At 41.4% G+C, this 14453-nt stretch overlaps 12 non-coding genes across 12 annotated transcripts; 6 read left to right on the forward strand and 6 right to left on the reverse strand.

Moving 5' to 3' along the window:
- The first annotated feature begins 746 nt into the window (after positions 1–746).
- On the forward strand, positions 747–818 carry trnaw-cca (transfer RNA tryptophan (anticodon CCA)). The gene has a single exon. It is a non-coding gene; the product is annotated as a tRNA-Trp (tRNA).
- A 653-nt stretch (positions 819–1471) lies between these two features.
- Positions 1472–1544, reverse strand: trnar-ccu (transfer RNA arginine (anticodon CCU)). The gene has a single exon. It is a non-coding gene; the product is annotated as a tRNA-Arg (tRNA).
- Positions 1545–2930: 1386 nt separating this feature from the next.
- Positions 2931–3002, forward strand: trnaw-cca (transfer RNA tryptophan (anticodon CCA)). Its single transcript has one exon. It is a non-coding gene; the product is annotated as a tRNA-Trp (tRNA).
- Positions 3003–3655: 653 nt separating this feature from the next.
- trnar-ccu (transfer RNA arginine (anticodon CCU)) lies at positions 3656–3728 on the reverse strand. The gene has a single exon. It is a non-coding gene; the product is annotated as a tRNA-Arg (tRNA).
- A 1386-nt stretch (positions 3729–5114) lies between these two features.
- trnaw-cca (transfer RNA tryptophan (anticodon CCA)) lies at positions 5115–5186 on the forward strand. Its single transcript has one exon. It is a non-coding gene; the product is annotated as a tRNA-Trp (tRNA).
- Positions 5187–5839: 653 nt separating this feature from the next.
- Positions 5840–5912, reverse strand: trnar-ccu (transfer RNA arginine (anticodon CCU)). The gene has a single exon. It is a non-coding gene; the product is annotated as a tRNA-Arg (tRNA).
- A 2111-nt stretch (positions 5913–8023) lies between these two features.
- trnar-ccu (transfer RNA arginine (anticodon CCU)) lies at positions 8024–8096 on the reverse strand. The gene has a single exon. It is a non-coding gene; the product is annotated as a tRNA-Arg (tRNA).
- A 1386-nt stretch (positions 8097–9482) lies between these two features.
- Positions 9483–9554, forward strand: trnaw-cca (transfer RNA tryptophan (anticodon CCA)). Its single transcript has one exon. It is a non-coding gene; the product is annotated as a tRNA-Trp (tRNA).
- A 653-nt stretch (positions 9555–10207) lies between these two features.
- trnar-ccu (transfer RNA arginine (anticodon CCU)) lies at positions 10208–10280 on the reverse strand. The gene has a single exon. It is a non-coding gene; the product is annotated as a tRNA-Arg (tRNA).
- A 1386-nt stretch (positions 10281–11666) lies between these two features.
- Positions 11667–11738, forward strand: trnaw-cca (transfer RNA tryptophan (anticodon CCA)). The gene has a single exon. It is a non-coding gene; the product is annotated as a tRNA-Trp (tRNA).
- Positions 11739–12391: 653 nt separating this feature from the next.
- Positions 12392–12464, reverse strand: trnar-ccu (transfer RNA arginine (anticodon CCU)). Its single transcript has one exon. It is a non-coding gene; the product is annotated as a tRNA-Arg (tRNA).
- A 1387-nt stretch (positions 12465–13851) lies between these two features.
- Positions 13852–13923, forward strand: trnaw-cca (transfer RNA tryptophan (anticodon CCA)). The gene has a single exon. It is a non-coding gene; the product is annotated as a tRNA-Trp (tRNA).
- Positions 13924–14453: the final 530 nt, after the last annotated feature.

Consider the following 14453-nt stretch of genomic DNA (forward strand, 5'->3'; position numbering starts at 1 on the left):
AGTCCGTTTGAATGTAGTAGGAGTCTCTACATGCCTTTAGGCTAATGTTCAAATGCATAAAAGTGAATCTGGACAATGGCCATGCTGTTAGTGTGGTATTGTTCACACAATCGCACACATCAGGGGTATGTTTTGATCCAATATTAGCTCATAGTTGGTAGCAACCAATAGTAGTCAATGGTTATCCAGCCAATGCCCTTGAACTGTCAAAAAGCTCCAGATGGTGTAAATTTTCTTGCTGTTCTGATATGGAGCAAACATGAACACCACTTCTCTATTTGAACCCACTTTCTTGGCTCTTTGTCATCTTTCATCTCGTAGTCTTACTTAAAGAAGGCTGACATTTCAACTATAGCTTTTCTGTTGTGACTTTTTCCTTTCTTGAAAAGGAGACTGTTTTCTTGATGCTGACTTGTACCTCTTGAGAAAAACGACACAGTTCCTAGTTGAAAAGTTACAGTTAGACAATAGTAGAGACGATGAAGAAAAGGCCAAGAAAAACCACTGACATGAACTACAGACGAGAAGACCTAGTCACATAACAGCGATCAAAGAAACTACAGTGAATGAGAAAAAGGCATTACAAGTTAGGAAGTCAGTGGGATTCTGACCCTTAGAAAATAATTTGAAAAAAAACATAAACATGCCTGTTGTGTAGTGACCTTGAGAAATTTGGCCAGCACTGAAGAAAGAGCAAAAAAGGGTCAAAATCTTGCCAGTAGAATGTGTTTACAGATATTGAAAAGGACTCTGTGGCGCAATGGTAGCGCGTCTGACTCCAGATCAGAAGGTTGTGTGTTCAAATCACATCAGGGTCATTGTTTAACACTTGTGCTATCTGATGCACTTTGATGTTGGGATTTGGGTCATCTAGACAGTGTGCTGAGCCTTTTTCTTCAATGATTTGTGATCTTCACTGGTTTCCATGGATTACAGGAAATCCCTTTCACCTTTATCCACCTTTGTCATGGTAGGGAAAACACGTCAATTTAAGGCCAAGGTCATAGGATAGCACAAGGGTACATCTGTGCAGAGCGCAAGCTGCGACTCTTTGGATTGCTGACGTTGTAGCATGGCCTTAAGACAAAGTTAGGTGCTTGCCTAATATTGACTCGGTCTATTGTGCACTGTTACAAACTTTAACCACACAACTTGAAAAAAAAAACAGTTGAGGAGATCCAAGTTTGTTCACTTGTAGATTGTATGTGGAACAGTTGGCTTCTGAGTAATGCACAGTTGTAAGTTGGGTTAGGCTGTTGACCAGGGATGTTTTCTGCTGAGTGTGGGAGAAAGCCAATAAATAGTTTGAGCAGCACTTTTGGATTAATTTGGAATCATTTTAATAAGGGAGAGGAGTTGGAGAATGCTGGAATTGACACACAAACAGGGTTGGTGAAGGAAGAAGCTCATGTGCAGAATTTCACTTTGAATCAATGACTTTCTTTATAATGAAGAGCTGCAACATTTGAAGCACCTCAGAGGGGACTTGAACCCCCAATCCCTGGCTTAGGAGGCCAGTGCCTTATCCATTAGGCCACTGAGGCTTGACAACTATGTTCACACATGAAAGAGTTGGTGTCATTTAACTCCGACAGGCCACTGACAACAATGACTAAATTCTGCTTCATGGTCACTTTTAAAACCATTGGTACTTTGTGTTTTGAAAAAGCCGCGACCAATAAGTCACTATCAAATCCCAGTCCTTGACTGGTCAATGTTCCACTTTGTAAGATTTGACGCTCATTCAATGGCCGTGCGTCTTGTGCGTGGAGCCCTAAAACGATTATAAAAAAACATGCTTCGCGATGCGTGTTGCAACAGTTTTCAACGACTTAGCCCAAAATGTGCATACAAGTGCGTTGGTACAGGCGTTTCATTGGAAGTGGTCGTGTTCCACTTCTAGGTCTTACAGAACTTGAAAGAGGGATGTACAGCATGCAGTTTTATCCACAACTAGCCCATAGGAGGGCTAACTCTACTTTTTGAACAAACTTTTCACAACGGCACCAAGGCATCCTTACAAATAAAGAGAAAACAATCAAGATACAAACGACATCCAGCCGCACGCACTAAAGGGAAGGGTATGTTGTATCTGCTGGACACTGTCGACAAATACAGCTGAGGTCAAAAACTCTCACCATGCTACTACATACACACCAGGCATGGGATGAATGTGTGTTCCAGAGTCCGTTTGAATGTAGTAGGAGTCTCTACATGCCTTTAGGCTAATGTTCAAATGCATAAAAGTGAATCTGGACAATGGCCATGCTGTTAGTGTGGTATTGTTCACACAATCGCACACATCAGGGGTATGTTTTGATCCAATATTAGCTCATAGTTGGTAGCAACCAATAGTAGTCAATGGTTATCCAGCCAATGCCCTTGAACTGTCAAAAAGCTCCAGATGGTGTAAATTTTCTTGCTGTTCTGATATGGAGCAAACATGAACACCACTTCTCTATTTGAACCCACTTTCTTGGCTCTTTGTCATCTTTCATCTCGTAGTCTTACTTAAAGAAGGCTGACATTTCAACTATAGCTTTTCTGTTGTGACTTTTTCCTTTCTTGAAAAGGAGACTGTTTTCTTGATGCTGACTTGTACCTCTTGAGAAAAACGACACAGTTCCTAGTTGAAAAGTTACAGTTAGACAATAGTAGAGACGATGAAGAAAAGGCCAAGAAAAACCACTGACATGAACTACAGACGAAAAGACCTAGTCACATAACAGCGATCAAAGAAACTACAGTGAATGAGAAAAAGGCATTACAAGTTAGGAAGTCAGTGGGATTCTGACCCTTAGAAAATAATTTGAAAAAAAACATAAACATGCCTGTTGTGTAGTGACCTTGAGAAATTTGGCCAGCACTGAAGAAAGAGCAAAAAAGGGTCAAAATCTTGCCAGTAGAATGTGTTTACAGATATTGAAAAGGACTCTGTGGCGCAATGGTAGCGCGTCTGACTCCAGATCAGAAGGTTGTGTGTTCAAATCACATCAGGGTCATTGTTTAACACTTGTGCTATCTGATGCACTTTGATGTTGGGATTTGGGTCATCTAGACAGTGTGCTGAGCCTTTTTCTTCAATGATTTGTGATCTTCACTGGTTTCCATGGATTACAGGAAATCCCTTTCACCTTTATCCACCTTTGTCATGGTAGGGAAAACACGTCAATTTAAGGCCAAGGTCATAGGATAGCACAAGGGTACATCTGTGCAGAGCGCAAGCTGCGACTCTTTGGATTGCTGACGTTGTAGCATGGCCTTAAGACAAAGTTAGGTGCTTGCCTAATATTGACTCGGTCTATTGTGCACTGTTACAAACTTTAACCACACAACTTGAAAAAAAAAACAGTTGAGGAGATCCAAGTTTGTTCACTTGTAGATTGTATGTGGAACAGTTGGCTTCTGAGTAATGCACAGTTGTAAGTTGGGTTAGGCTGTTGGCCAGGGATGTTTTCTGCTGAGTGTGGGAGAAAGCCAATAAATAGTTTGAGCAGCACTTTTGGATTAATTTGGAATCATTTTAATAAGGGAGAGGAGTTGGAGAATGCTGGAATTGACACACAAACAGGGTTGGTGAAGGAAGAAGCTCATGTGCAGAATTTCACTTAGAATCAATGACTTTCTTTATAATGAAGAGCTGCAACATTTGAAGCACCTCAGAGGGGACTTGAACCCCCAATCCCTGGCTTAGGAGGCCAGTGCCTTATCCATTAGGCCACTGAGGCTTGACAACTATGTTCACACATGAAAGAGTTGGTGTCATTTAACTCCGACAGGCCACTGACAACAATGACTAAATTCTGCTTCATGGTCACTTTTAAAACCATTGGTACTTTGTGTTTTGAAAAAGCCGCGACCAATAAGTCACTATCAAATCCCAGTCCTTGACTGGTCAATGTTCCACTTTGTAAGATTTGACGCTCATTCAATGGCCGTGCGTCTTGTGCGTGGAGCCCTAAAACGATTATAAAAAAACATGCTTCGTGATGCGTGTTGAAACAGTTTTCAACGACTTAGCCCAAAATGTGCATACAAGTGCGTTGGTACAGGCGTTTCATTGGAAGTGGTCGTGTTCCACTTCTAGGTCTTACAGAACTTGAAAGAGGGATGTACAGCATGCAGTTTTATCCACAACTAGCCCATAGGAGGGCTAACTCTACTTTTTGAACAAACTTTTCACAACGGCACCAAGGCATCCTTACAAATAAAGAGAAAACAATCAAGATACAAACGACATCCAGCCGCACGCACTAAAGGGAAGGGTATGTTGTATCTGCTGGACACTGTCGACAAATACAGCTGAGGTCAAAAACTCTCACCATGCTACTACATACACACCAGGCATGGGATGAATGTGTGTTCCAGAGTCCGTTTGAATGTAGTAGGAGTCTCTACATGCCTTTAGGCTAATGTTCAAATGCATAAAAGTGAATCTGGACAATGGCCATGCTGTTAGTGTGGTATTGTTCACACAATCGCACACATCAGGGGTATGTTTTGATCCAATATTAGCTCATAGTTGGTAGCAACCAATAGTAGTCAATGGTTATCCAGCCAATGCCCTTGAACTGTCAAAAAGCTCCAGATGGTGTAAATTTTCTTGCTGTTCTGATATGGAGCAAACATGAACACCACTTCTCTATTTGAACCCACTTTCTTGGCTCTTTGTCATCTTTCATCTCGTAGTCTTACTTAAAGAAGGCTGACATTTCAACTATAGCTTTTCTGTTGTGACTTTTTCCTTTCTTGAAAAGGAGACTGTTTTCTTGATGCTGACTTGTACCTCTTGAGAAAAACGACACAGTTCCTAGTTGAAAAGTTACAGTTAGACAATAGTAGAGAGGATGAAGAAAAGGCCAAGAAAAACCACTGACATGAACTACAGACGAAAAGACCTAGTCACATAACAGCGATCAAAGAAACTACAGTGAATGAGAAAAAGGCATTACAAGTTAGGAAGTCAGTGGGATTCTGACCCTTAGAAAATAATTTGAAAAAAAACATAGACATGCCTGTTGTGTAGTGACCTTGAGAAATTTGGCCAGCACTGAAGAAAGAGCAAAAAAGGGTCAAAATCTTGCCAGTAGAATGTGTTTACAGATATTGAAAAGGACTCTGTGGCGCAATGGTAGCGCGTCTGACTCCAGATCAGAAGGTTGTGTGTTCAAATCACATCAGGGTCATTGTTTAACACTTGTGCTATCTGATGCACTTTGATGTTGGGATTTGGGTCATCTAGACACTGTGCTAAGCTTTTTTCTTCAATGATTTGTGATCTTCACTGGTTTCCATGGATTACAGGAAATCCCTTTCACCTTTATCCACCTTTGTCATGGTAGGGAAAACACGTCAATTTAAGGCCAAGGTCATAGGATAGCACAAGGGTGCATCTGTGCAGAGCGCAAGCTGCGACTCTTTGGATTGCTGACGTTGTAGCATGGCCTTAAGACAAAGTCAGTTGCTTGCCTATTATTGACTCAGTCTATTGTGCACTGTTACAAACTTTAACCACACAACTTGAAAAAAAGAACAGTTGAGGAGATCCAAGTTTGTTCACTTGTAGATTGTATGTGGAACAGTTGGCTTCTGAGTAATGCACAGTTGTAAGTTGGGTTAGGCTGTTGACCAGGGATGTTTTCTGCTGCGTGTGGGAGAAAGCCAATAAACAGTTTGAGCAGCACTTTTGGATTAATTTGGAATCATTATAATAAGGGAGAGGAGTTGGAGAATGCTGGAATTGACACACAAACAGGGTTGGTGAAGGAAGAAGCTCATGTGCAGAATTTCACTTTGAATCAATGACTTTCTTTTTAATGAAGAGCTGCAACATTTGAAGCACCTCAGAGGGGACTTGAACCCCCAATCCCTGGCTTAGGAGGCCAGTGCCTTATCCATTAGGCCACTGAGGCTTGACAACTATGTTCACACATGAAAGAGTTGGTGTCATTTAACTCCGACAGGCCACTGACAACAATGACTAAATTCTGCTTCATGGTCACTTTTAAAACCATTGGTACTTTGTGTTTTGAAAAAGCCGCGACCAATAAGTCACTATCAAATCCCAGTCCTTGACTGGTCAATGTTCCACTTTGTAAGATTTGACGCTCATTCAATGGCCGTGCGTCTTGTGCGTGGAGCCCTAAAACGATTATAAAAAAACATGCTTCGCGATGCGTGTTGAAACAGTTTTCAACGACTTAGCCCAAAATGTGCATACAAGTGCGTTGGTACAGGCGTTTCATTGGAAGTGGTCGTGTTCCACTTCTAGGTCTTACAGAACTTGAAAGAGGGATGTACAGCATGCAGTTTTATCCACAACTAGCCCATAGGAGGGCTAACTCTACTTTTTGAACAAACTTTTCACAACGGCACCAAGGCATCCTTACAAATAAAGAGAAAACAATCAAGATACAAACGACATCCAGCCGCACGCACTAAAGGGAAGGGTATGTTGTATCTGCTGGACACTGTCGACAAATACAGCTGAGGTCAAAAACTCTCACCATGCTACTACATACACACCAGGCATGGGATGAATGTGTGTTCCAGAGTCCGTTTGAATGTAGTAGGAGTCTCTACATGCCTTTAGGCTAATGTTCAAATGCATAAAAGTGAATCTGGACAATGGCCATGCTGTTAGTGTGGTATTGTTCACACAATCGCACACATCAGGGGTATGTTTTGATCCAATATTAGCTCATAGTTGGTAGCAACCAATAGTAGTCAATGGTTATCCAGCCAATGCCCTTGAACTGTCAAAAAGCTCCAGATGGTGTAAATTTTCTTGCTGTTCTGATATGGAGCAAACATGAACACCACTTCTCTATTTGAACCCACTTTCTTGGCTCTTTGTCATCTTTCATCTCGTAGTCTTACTTAAAGAAGGCTGACATTTCAACTATAGCTTTTCTGTTGTGACTTTTTCCTTTCTTGAAAAGGAGACTGTTTTCTTGATGCTGACTTGTACCTCTTGAGAAAAACGACACAGTTCCTAGTTGAAAAGTTACAGTTAGACAATAGTAGAGACGATGAAGAAAAGGCCAAGAAAAACCACTGACATGAACTACAGACGAAAAGACCTAGTCACATAACAGCGATCAAAGAAACTACAGTGAATGAGAAAAAGGCATTACAAGTTAGGAAGTCAGTGGGATTCTGACCCTTAGAAAATAATTTGAAAAAAAACATAAACATGCCTGTTGTGTAGTGACCTTGAGAAATTTGGCCAGCACTGAAGAAAGAGCAAAAAAGGGTCAAAATCTTGCCAGTAGAATGTGTTTACAGATATTGAAAAGGACTCTGTGGTGCAATGGTAGCGCGTCTGACTCTAGATCAGAAGGTTGTGTGTTCAAATCACATCAGGGTCATTGTTTAACACTTGTGCTATCTGATGCACTTTGATGTTGGGATTTGGGTCATCTAGACAGTGTGCTGAGCCTTTTTCTTCAATGATTTGTGATCTTCACTGGTTTCCATGGATTACAGGAAATCCCTTTCACCTTTATCCACCTTTGTCATGGTAGGGAAAACACGTCAATTTAAGGCCAAGGTCATAGGATAGCACAAGGGTACATCTGTGCAGAGCGCAAGCTGCGACTCTTTGGATTGCTGACGTTGTAGCATGGCCTTAAGACAAAGTTAGGTGCTTGCTTAATATTGACTCGGTCTATTGTGCACTGTTACAAACTTTAACCACACAACTTGAAAAAAAAAACAGTTGAGGAGATCCAAGTTTGTTCACTTGTAGATTGTATGTGGAACAGTTGGCTTCTGAGTAATGCACAGTTGTAAGTTGGGTTAGGCTGTTGACCAGGGATGTTTTCTGCTGAGTGTGGGAGAAAGCCAATAAATAGTTTGAGCAGCACTTTTGGATTAATTTGGAATCATTTTAATAAGGGAGAGGAGTTGGAGAATGCTGGAATTGACACACAAACAGGGTTGGTGAAGGAAGAAGCTCATGTGCAGAATTTCACTTAGAATCAATGACTTTCTTTATAATGAAGAGCTGCAACATTTGAAGCACCTCAGAGGGGACTTGAACCCCCAATCCCTGGCTTAGGAGGCCAGTGCCTTATCCATTAGGCCACTGAGGCTTGACAACTATGTTCACACATGAAAGAGTTGGTGTCATTTAACTCCGACAGGCCACTGACAACAATGACTAAATTCTGCTTCATGGTCACTTTTAAAACCATTGGTACTTTGTGTTTTGAAAAAGCCGCGACCAATAAGTCACTATCAAATCCCAGTCCTTGACTGGTCAATGTTCCACTTTGTAAGATTTGACGCTCATTCAATGGCCGTGCGTCTTGTGCGTGGAGCCCTAAAACGATTATAAAAAAACATGCTTCGTGATGCGTGTTGAAACAGTTTTCAACGACTTAGCCCAAAATGTGCATACAAGTGCGTTGGTACAGGCGTTTCATTGGAAGTGGTCGTGTTCCACTTCTAGGTCTTACAGAACTTGAAAGAGGGATGTACAGCATGCAGTTTTATCCACAACTAGCCCATAGGAGGGCTAACTCTACTTTTTGAACAAACTTTTCACAACGGCACCAAGGCATCCTTACAAATAAAGAGAAAACAATCAAGATACAAACGACATCCAGCCGCACGCACTAAAGGGAAGGGTATGTTGTATCTGCTGGACACTGTCGACAAATACAGCTGAGGTCAAAAACTCTCACCATGCTACTACATACACACCAGGCATGGGATGAATGTGTGTTCCAGAGTCCGTTTGAATGTAGTAGGAGTCTCTACATGCCTTTAGGCTAATGTTCAAATGCATAAAAGTGAATCTGGACAATGGCCATGCTGTTAGTGTGGTATTGTTCACACAATCGCACACATCAGGGGTATGTTTTGATCCAATATTAGCTCATAGTTGGTAGCAACCAATAGTAGTCAATGGTTATCCAGCCAATGCCCTTGAACTGTCAAAAAGCTCCAGATGGTGTAAATTTTCTTGCTGTTCTGATATGGAGCAAACATGAACACCACTTCTCTATTTGAACCCACTTTCTTGGCTCTTTGTCATCTTTCATCTCGTAGTCTTACTTAAAGAAGGCTGACATTTCAACTATAGCTTTTCTGTTGTGACTTTTTCCTTTCTTGAAAAGGAGACTGTTTTCTTGATGCTGACTTGTACCTCTTGAGAAAAACGACACAGTTCCTAGTTGAAAAGTTACAGTTAGACAATAGTAGAGAGGATGAAGAAAAGGCCAAGAAAAACCACTGACATGAACTACAGACGAAAAGACCTAGTCACATAACAGCGATCAAAGAAACTACAGTGAATGAGAAAAAGGCATTACAAGTTAGGAAGTCAGTGGGATTCTGACCCTTAGAAAATAATTTGAAAAAAAACATAGACATGCCTGTTGTGTAGTGACCTTGAGAAATTTGGCCAGCACTGAAGAAAGAGCAAAAAAGGGTCAAAATCTTGCCAGTAGAATGTGTTTACAGATATTGAAAAGGACTCTGTGGCGCAATGGTAGCGCGTCTGACTCCAGATCAGAAGGTTGTGTGTTCAAATCACATCAGGGTCATTGTTTAACACTTGTGCTATCTGATGCACTTTGATGTTGGGATTTGGGTCATCTAGACACTGTGCTAAGCTTTTTTCTTCAATGATTTGTGATCTTCACTGGTTTCCATGGATTACAGGAAATCCCTTTCACCTTTATCCACCTTTGTCATGGTAGGGAAAACACGTCAATTTAAGGCCAAGGTCATAGGATAGCACAAGGGTGCATCTGTGCAGAGCGCAAGCTGCGACTCTTTGGATTGCTGACGTTGTAGCATGGCCTTAAGACAAAGTCAGTTGCTTGCCTATTATTGACTCAGTCTATTGTGCACTGTTACAAACTTTAACCACACAACTTGAAAAAAAGAACAGTTGAGGAGATCCAAGTTTGTTCACTTGTAGATTGTATGTGGAACAGTTGGCTTCTGAGTAATGCACAGTTGTAAGTTGGGTTAGGCTGTTGACCAGGGATGTTTTCTGCTGCGTGTGGGAGAAAGCCAATAAACAGTTTGAGCAGCACTTTTGGATTAATTTGGAATCATTATAATAAGGGAGAGGAGTTGGAGAATGCTGGAATTGACACACAAACAGGGTTGGTGAAGGAAGAAGCTCATGTGCAGAATTTCACTTTGAATCAATGACTTTCTTTTTAATGAAGAGCTGCAACATTTGAAGCACCTCAGAGGGGACTTGAACCCCCAATCCCTGGCTTAGGAGGCCAGTGCCTTATCCATTAGGCCACTGAGGCTTGACAACTATGTTCACACATGAAAGAGTTGGTGTCATTTAACTCCGACAGGCCACTGACAACAATGACTAAATTCTGCTTCATGGTCACTTTTAAAACCATTGGTACTTTGTGTTTTGAAAAAGCCGCGACCAATAAGTCACTATCAAATCCCAGTCCTTGACTGGTCAATGTTCCACTTTGTAAGATTTGACGCTCATTCAATGGCCGTGCGTCTTGTGCGTGGAGCCCTAAAACGATTATAAAAAAACATGCTTCGCGATGCGTGTTGAAACAGTTTTCAACGACTTAGCCCAAAATGTGCATACAAGTGCGTTGGTACAGGCGTTTCATTGGAAGTGGTCGTGTTCCACTTCTAGGTCTTACAGAACTTGAAAGAGGGATGTACAGCATGCAGTTTTATCCACAACTAGCCCATAGGAGGGCTAACTCTACTTTTTGAACAAACTTTTCACAACGGCACCAAGGCATCCTTACAAATAAAGAGAAAACAATCAAGATACAAACGACATCCAGCCGCACGCACTAAAGGGAAGGGTATGTTGTATCTGCTGGACACTGTCGACAAATACAGCTGAGGTCAAAAACTCTCACCATGCTACTACATACACACCAGGCATGGGATGAATGTGTGTTCCAGAGTCCGTTTGAATGTAGTAGGAGTCTCTACATGCCTTTAGGCTAATGTTCAAATGCATAAAAGTGAATCTGGACAATGGCCATGCTGTTAGTGTGGTATTGTTCACACAATCGCACACATCAGGGGTATGTTTTGATCCAATATTAGCTCATAGTTGGTAGCAACCAATAGTAGTCAATGGTTATCCAGCCAATGCCCTTGAACTGTCAAAAAGCTCCAGATGGTGTAAATTTTCTTGCTGTTCTGATATGGAGCAAACATGAACACCACTTCTCTATTTGAACCCACTTTCTTGGCTCTTTGTCATCTTTCATCTCGTAGTCTTACTTAAAGAAGGCTGACATTTCAACTATAGCTTTTCTGTTGTGACTTTTTCCTTTCTTGAAAAGGAGACTGTTTTCTTGATGCTGACTTGTACCTCTTGAGAAAAACGACACAGTTCCTAGTTGAAAAGTTACAGTTAGACAATAGTAGAGACGATGAAGAAAAGGCCAAGAAAAACCACTGACATGAACTACAGACGAAAAGACCTAGTCACATAACAGCGATCAAAGAAACTACAGTGAATGAGAAAAAGGCATTACAAGTTAGGAAGTCAGTGGGATTCTGACCCTTAGAAAATAATTTGAAAAAAAACATAAACATGCCTGTTGTGTAGTGACCTTGAGAAATTTGGCCAGCACTGAAGAAAGAGCAAAAAAGGGTCAAAATCTTGCCAGTAGAATGTGTTTACAGATATTGAAAAGGACTCTGTGGCGCAATGGTAGCGCGTCTGACTCCAGATCAGAAGGTTGTGTGTTCAAATCACATCAGGGTCATTGTTTAACACTTGTGCTATCTGATGCACTTTGATGTTGGGATTTGGGTCATCTAGACACTGTGCTAAGCTTTTTTCTTCAATGATTTGTGATCTTCACTGGTTTCCATGGATTACAGGAAATCCCTTTCACCTTTATCCACCTTTGTCATGGTAGGGAAAACACGTCAATTTAAGGCCAAGGTCATAGGATAGCACAAGGGTGCATCTGTGCAGAGCGCAAGCTGCGACTCTTTGGATTGCTGACGTTGTAGCATGGCCTTAAGACAAAGTCAGTTGCTTGCCTATTATTGACTCAGTCTATTGTGCACTGTTACAAACTTTAACCACACAACTTGAAAAAAAGAACAGTTGAGGAGATCCAAGTTTGTTCACTTGTAGATTGTATGTGGAACAGTTGGCTTCTGAGTAATGCACAGTTGTAAGTTGGGTTAGGCTGTTGACCAGGGATGTTTTCTGCTGCGTGTGGGAGAAAGCCAATAAACAGTTTGAGCAGCACTTTTGGATTAATTTGGAATCATTATAATAAGGGAGAGGAGTTGGAGAATGCTGGAATTGACACACAAACAGGGTTGGTGAAGGAAGAAGCTCATGTGCAGAATTTCACTTAGAATCAATGACTTTCTTTTTAATGAAGAGCTGCAACATTTGAAGCACCTCAGAGGGGACTTGAACCCCCAATCCCTGGCTTAGGAGGCCAGTGCCTTATCCATTAGGCCACTGAGGCTTGACAACTATGTTCACACATGAAAGAGTTGGTGTCATTTAACTCCGACAGGCCACTGACAACAATGACTAAATTCTGCTTCATGGTCACTTTTAAAACCATTGGTACTTTGTGTTTTGAAAAAGCCGCGACCAATAAGTCACTATCAAATCCCAGTCCTTGACTGGTCAATGTTCCACTTTGTAAGATTTGACGCTCATTCAATGGCCGTGCGTCTTGTGCGTGGAGCCCTAAAACGATTATAAAAAAACATGCTTCGCGATGCGTGTTGCAACAGTTTTCAACGACTTAGCCCAAAATGTGCATACAAGTGCGTTGGTACAGGCGTTTCATTGGAAGTGGTCGTGTTCCACTTCTAGGTCTTACAGAACTTGAAAGAGGGATGTACAGCATGCAGTTTTATCCACAACTAGCCCATAGGAGGGCTAACTCTACTTTTTGAACAAACTTTTCACAACGGCACCAAGGCATCCTTACAAATAAAGAGAAAACAATCAAGATACAAACGACATCCAGCCGCACGCACTAAAGGGAAGGGTATGTTGTATCTGCTGGACACTGTGGACAAATACAGCTGAGGTCAAAAACTCTCACCATGCTACTACATACACACCAGGCATGGGATGAATGTGTGTTCCAGAGTCCGTTTGAATGTAGTAGGAGTCTCTACATGCCTTTAGGCTAATGTTCAAATGCATAAAAGTGAATCTGGACAATGGCCATGCTGTTAGTGTGGTATTGTTCACACAATCGCACACATCAGGGGTATGTTTTGATCCAATATTAGCTCATAGTTGGTAGCAACCAATAGTAGTCAATGGTTATCCAGCCAATGCCCTTGAACTGTCAAAAAGCTCCAGATGGTGTAAATTTTCTTGCTGTTCTGATATGGAGCAAACATGAACACCACTTCTCTATTTGAACCCACTTTCTTGGCTCTTTGTCATCTTTCATCTCGTAGTCTTACTTAAAGAAGGCTGACATTTCAACTATAGCTTTTCTGTTGTGACTTTTTCCTTTCTTGAAAAGGAGACTGTTTTCTTGATGCTGACTTGTACCTCTTGAGAAAAACGACACAGTTCCTAGTTGAAAAGTTACAGTTAGACAATAGTAGAGACGATGAAGAAAAGGCCAAGAAAAACCACTGACATGAACTACAGACGAAAAGACCTAGTCACATAACAGCGATCAAAGAAACTACAGTGAATGAGAAAAAGGCATTACAAGTTAGGAAGTCAGTGGGATTCTGACCCTTAGAAAATAATTTGAAAAAAAAACATAGACATGCCTGTTGTGTAGTGACCTTGAGAAATTTGGCCAGCACTGAAGAAAGAGCAAAAAAGGGTCAAAATCTTGCCAGTAGAATGTGTTTACAGATATTGAAAAGGACTCTGTGGCGCAATGGTAGCGCGTCTGACTCCAGATCAGAAGGTTGTGTGTTCAAATCACATCAGGGTCATTGTTTAACACTTGTGCTATCTGATGCACTTTGATGTTGGGATTTGGGTCATCTAGACACTGTGCTAAGCTTTTTTCTTCAATGATTTGTGATCTTCACTGGTTTCCATGGATTACAGGAAATCCCTTTCACCTTTATCCACCTTTGTCATGGTAGGGAAAACACGTCAATTTAAGGCCAAGGTCATAGGATAGCACAAGGGTGCATCTGTGCAGAGCGCAAGCTGCGACTCTTTGGATTGCTGACGTTGTAGCATGGCCTTAAGACAAAGTCAGTTGCTTGCCTATTATTGACTCAGTCTATTGTGCACTGTTACAAACTTTAACCACACAACTTGAAAAAAAGAACAGTTGAGGAGATCCAAGTTTGTTCACTTGTAGATTGTATGTGGAACAGTTGGCTTCTGAGTAATGCACAGTTGTAAGTTGGGTTAGGCTGTTGACCAGGGATGTTTTCTGCTGCGTGTGGGAGAAAGCCAATAAACAGTTTGAGCAGCACTTTTGGATTAATTTGGAATCATTATAATAAGG

The sequence above is a fragment of the Oryzias latipes genome, chromosome 23 (genome assembly GCF_053564925.1).
Source record: "Oryzias latipes strain Hd-rR chromosome 23, Olatipes_Hd-rR_3.1".
Classification (NCBI taxonomy): domain Eukaryota; kingdom Metazoa; phylum Chordata; class Actinopteri; order Beloniformes; family Adrianichthyidae; genus Oryzias; species Oryzias latipes.